This window comes from Podarcis filfolensis (genome assembly GCF_964270895.1).
Source record: "Podarcis filfolensis genome assembly, chromosome: 7".
NCBI classification, from domain to species: Eukaryota; Metazoa; Chordata; class Lepidosauria; order Squamata; family Lacertidae; genus Podarcis; species Podarcis filfolensis.
This window is the reverse complement of record NC_139603.1, coordinates 15,586,422-15,592,007: the sequence shown is the minus strand read 5'-3', so window position 1 is coordinate 15,592,007 and position 5,586 is coordinate 15,586,422. Positions and strand designations below refer to the sequence as shown.

The window sequence follows — 5,586 nt, the reverse complement described above, 5'->3', positions numbered from 1 at the left end:
CCTCCAAAACATGTGCTTTGTCTCATTTTATAGTTCAGTCAATAATATATGACCATATACTGTTCTACTGCTGCAGTTAAGGTGGGGCAGAGCAGAAAAGCATATGTTTAAGATGAGTCTTTGATTTTTGAATTGAGCACTGTTGAGATGAGATCACAGTGACCTCACAATGAGGCTATAGTGACCTCACAATAAGCCTAGCCTCAATGACACATACAGTGAAAGTGTTTATATGAACTATAACTCATACAGAGTTTTACAGATCTCAATAACTACAGCTAAGATACTGGCAGATCTCAACACTGACAATTAAGAGAAGAACAATTCTGTTTACCTTGGGTAAGTGAGTTATATGATGGCGGCAATGGGATGGTTGCTGTCTAATAGAAATTGGACTCCATTAGATCTTATTTCCTTTGGGGAAATTGTCTGCATATAATTTATTAAAAAAACATTTCAAGGCTGCCTTTATGAGTAAAACTTACTCAAGACTGCTTATGTAAAAATAACAGATAAAATACAGCTCCAATGGTAAGAGAATACAATACAAAACCTTCATAAAACTCGCATTAAGAAAACCAACAGTAAGAGCATATCAGTCTTGGATAAAAAAAAATTTTCCCCATGGCTACCAATCCAAAAGACCTCAATAGCAGGATAGAGTCACTCATGGATAAGTCAGTGAAAATAAGTAGGTCTTCAGTACTGTTCTGAAGAGTTGTAGTAGCACTACACTTCAGTTACATGATCCAAATGAAGACAACCCTTTGCCCTCCTATTGAATTTAATTGGTTTTAGACACTGAGCTGTTCCCTCTCTGTGTGGATATGTCTTGGTATTACTGTCCGTTACTATGACGCTCGTCAGACTAATTTAAGTCCATGGACAATAGCCATTGATTTCACTGGACCTATTCTCCCCATCCCCAAACTTTTATAGGTTTTATTTATTTTTTCCAAGAAAAATAAGACAAAAACAAAAACAAAACTCCTAGGGGAGTCATTTTTTTTTTTTTAGTATCAACTACAAACAGACCATGGATCTTTATTAAATTTTTCCATTTTAACAATTCAATCAAATCACATTAAATATTCCAAATTATAAAAATACATATCGTATAGTCCAAATATTCCGCCAAATTATAAATTTTTATTGGGGCTTCCCATGCTTCAAGTTTGGTGGGGCTCTGATCATCTTATATCTCTACTGCCTTGAGTTTCCAATAGTTCCTTTAATTCTTCCTGTTGTTACCTTTCCTTCGTTCATGGCCTCTGAGTTGTTTCCACAGGCGAGTTGAAGTAGGCAATGATATGCTTCTGTGTGAAATTTGTCTGCTTGACTCTCCGCCTATTGTTTGCTGTATATCCTCACACGCTGGTGTTTATTCCGAATTAATCCCAAAGTCCTTTGCAGCTGGCAGACACCATCTTCTCTCAGTTCCGAAAAAATCAAATCAAATCAAATCTAGGCATTTGCTCATTAATTTTCCCAGACCAGCTGCATCAAACATTAGCCTTTCCAGAGCAGATTTGCCAAATCAGACTTGAAGTGCATATATAATAACAAATTAAGAGCTCACCTCCCCCTATGACTATTTATCTCTGCAGCTCGGCCTTATTCTATAATGGCGGATCCCAATTAAAGAATGCGTCACATCACCCTTCTCAGAATCCGTCCAAAGATTTTTGAAGTCTCTCCAGCGGCTAACGAGATCCTGCTTCTTTCTAATATCAATATTTTGAGAGTCTTTTATCGTCTTCCAAGCGTTTCAAGAAACAGAAGCTTTAGTTATATAGTTTTGTTATTTTCACACAGTTTATATTTTCCCATCTCGCTTGCTATAAGTAATGTAAACGGTTCTTCTGGGGGGGGGTTCCAAACAGACTATGGATCAATCAGTACCCCCTCCATGCCTTCCTTGCAACAATCTGAACAAATGCCTTTTGGGGTGGGGGTGAGAAGGCAAAAGATGCTTTGGCAGATGGTACCAGCACCGGAATGTGTGTGTAGAATTCATCCATCCACGAAAGTGGGGTGGAAGGTCGACATGTGTCTAAAAAATGGGAGATTGGAACACTGTGCATCTGAGAAATCCAACATTTGAACCTAAAGGCAAGTCACTGGATCTATTCTGAGCGGAGCTTGGTTGGCTATCACTCTAATGCTGTTAAAATTTGTAATAGGAATAGGGATGGGGAACCCAGCAACCCCCCTCCCCCCCAGTTTGTTGGACGCCATGTTTCATTGGCCTAGCCAACATGGTCAGGAGTGAGGAATTATGGGAGCTCTAGTCCAAAGACCACCTGTTCCCCCACCTTAATCTAGAAGACCCTGATAAAAGTATGTGCGTATGCCTCTTTAATATTAGTCTTTGCATTTTTGTTTTTGCTTGTAGGCCATGTAGAAGGTTGCTGGAGCTCCAGCCAGTGAGGTGGGCCCTTCCTCTCTAATCTTAGATGTGTTGGGGTTGGTTGTACTCACTTTATAGCTGCAGGGGGAGAACTTGGCACATACCCAGGAACACTTGGCCCAAGACAGACCTCTGGTACTGAAAAGGTGTTGTAGCACTGGGTCTGGGGATAAATTAAGCCATGAATGGTGTTTTTATAAACAAAAAACAAAAAAAAACCCCAAAGAAAATGCTGAACTCAACTTGTAATTTTGAAAGAGAGCAAATTCTGCATTACCAGATGGTATCACAGGAAACATATTTACTAGGCAGGTCTTTTCAGACCTGTGAGGACACCAGATGAAAAACTTGATTGGTTTGAGCAAGGGCATAGGCACATATTTATGACTACAATTTTTTATTTTTTCATTTTTATTTCGATGTATCTGGCTTCCTTTCATCAAGCAACTATAGCAAGCAGTGCCACTAATGGGATTCCAGGAAACTGAATGCAAGTTAATGTAAAATTACTCAGTTTGCTTGTTTACAACTGGATTTATTGTCATGCCCATGGCTAATTTTTGTTACATTAAATGAGAAAGGTACCATGGCATTGATGGAAATTCTAACGATAGTCACTACCTCGGCTGGGAAGCCTCAAGTTGTTAGTAAGCCCATCAGGATTTATAAACTGAAATACAAGGTTTTCTTTTAAAAACGCATGCACACAATAGGCTATATGTCTCACTTTTACAAGTAGTGACTTTAATTAATGCATTTAAATAATGCATTTGGAATAATGTATTGGAACTATCTGTATACTGAACAGCTGCCATGATGCATTCCCTGAAGAAGTGGGAAATTAAGTATTGTGGGCACATGTGTATATAGCTGAAATGTCTCTCTCTCTCTCTCTCACACACACACACACACACACACATATACATTGGCTTGATATATTGAAAAATGACTAAGAATTTGCTGTTTTTTCATGACACCTGAATAGCCACCTCAGTCTGCCCGATAGTAGGGCCAGGACTGTCACCTTACAGGCCCACTGCTGCAAATATATGCACACACACACACACACACACACAACACTGGTGGCACTGTGGTCTAAACCACTGAGCCTCCTGTGCTTGCCAATCGGAAGGTCGGCAGTTCGAATCCGTGCGACGGGGTGAGCTCCCGTTGCTCTGTCCCAGATCCTGACAATCTAGCAGTTCAAAAGCACACCAGCGCAAGTAGATAAAGAGGTACTGCTGCGGCGGGAAGGTAAACGGCGTTTCCATGAGCTCTGGTTTCCGTCACAGTGTTCCGTTGTGCCAGAAGCGGTTTAGTCAGCTGGCCACATGACCTGGAAAGCTGTCTGTGGACAAACGCCGGCTCCCTCGGCCTGAAGCGAGATGAGCGCTGAAACTCCATAGTCACTTTTGACTGGACTTAACCGTCCAGGGGTCTTTAAACCATTTTTACAAACACACACACACACACACACACACACACACACACACACACAATTTCATAATTTACTCCTTCCCTTTGTTCTGGTTTTCCCCCCCTCAAGTGGGTTTTTCCTGTCTTTTATTCCAGCGATGAGCTCTTTAGGACCTGGGATCATGCCTCTTTTAAATTAAATGTCTCTGGCCTCCCCTGAGCTGTTCGGAAAAGGCTTTCAAGAAGACTGCACCCACAGTAAGTGGCATGCAAAGTGGATCTGTCTCTTGGTGCCTTTTTAAGAAACAAAAAAACAAGACGCCATTAGACATCAAACTTCCCACTTAACAGAGAAGTCTCCTGACAACTGTGTTTCAGATACCTGATGAATTAAAAGCCATGTCTTTAAAAGCTGCACAAATTCTTGGTATCCTTGAGCGGTTCAGCAAGGTTGGTGCACCAGAGACTGAAATAGATGATTACAGCCTTGAGGCCTTGCCACAAATTGAATAGAAAGTATTGCATTTTATTGTAATCTCTCTCTAGTCTTTCTTGGATTTGAAGCCCGTTGACCTTTCTTCTGCACATCTTTTTTATTTTATTTTTAAGAATACTGAAATAATATAATTCACAACTGCTGAGCTGATAGAGCCTGGGCTGGCTTTGATGGGCATCAGGGTGAAGCTGCTTCCCTCAGGAGGGGGGCACTGTGAATTAGGCGTATATGAAGGTAGGAGAGAGAGGTTTGGAAGAGTCTTACTCTTTTGTTGTAGAGTTAGCACAATGACAACCCCTCTGAGCACATTTGCTTTGCAAATCAGTGAAGATTTTACTCACAGTTTCAGAAGTTACTGCAAATAAGTCTTCATCCGTAGGCAGAAAAATAAAGAGGGAAAGTGTTCCGAAAGAAAGAACTTGGTTTCCTTACAAAAGAATAATGCAATCTTAAGATGCAGGCAGCAAAAATATCTTTTAAGAGAGATTTTCCATTCATGCAGTTTTTCTTGCAGCTGGCAGCTCCAGCATCTTTGAGGAAGCGCCGAGAGAGGGAGGAAAGGAGGAAGTAAAGGCTAGTCTAAGCCACCCATGGCAACTTGAGCTCAGGGCTCAGGTTAACCCTTCCATGCACACAAGTGTGAGTCAGTAACTGTATACTGCAACAGGAATTCGTATCTGAATGCTACAGCAAACATGTTGGACCTAGCAGGGTGTGTGGGGCTTTTGGGATCTGCTTCGGGTGGAAAAATGGTTGGGGTAGGCACTGGAAGGAGAATGAGAAGTGCTGGATTTTTCTTTTAATGGCTAGCCCTATTGATGTGGTCAGAGAATGGTGGCCAGATAATAGTTGTATGGGGTGAACCAGTTCTAGGTGAGACCAGCAGGAAAAGGAAGCTATGGAGTATTTGACTAGTTTCCATTTTGTATATAGCTTTGGAGCAGCACACTGCTAAGTAAAGTTTATTACTTTTAATTCAGTCTCTGTGGACCATTTGTAATCTTGCAAATACTACATGGTGTCAAAAGACAAAATGAAAACAAGGCAGTGAAAAATGGGCCAGCTGAAGCCTCTAATAAAGCCACTATTCGAAGAAAATGCTGCAGAGAACTGGAGAATCTGGAAGCAAGGGTTTGAATTTTACAGCATTGTAAGTAGAACAGATAGGCACACGGGTGGCGCTGTGGGTTAAACCACAGAGCCTAAGACTTGCTGATCAGAAGGTCAGCAGTTCAAATCCCCACAATGGGGTGGGCTTCCATTT

At 41.2% G+C, this 5,586-nt stretch overlaps 1 long non-coding RNA gene across 1 annotated transcript in view; it reads left to right on the top strand.

Moving 5' to 3' along the window:
• The first annotated feature begins 237 nt into the window (after positions 1-237).
• LOC310767223 overlaps positions 238-5,586 on the top strand; it is a 31,102-nt gene continuing 25,753 nt past the window's right edge. Inside the window, exons 1-2 of the long non-coding RNA XR_014550768.1 lie at positions 238-343; positions 3,983-4,084. This is a non-coding gene — a long non-coding RNA (uncharacterized lncRNA). The remainder of the gene's footprint in view (positions 344-3,982; positions 4,085-5,586) is intronic.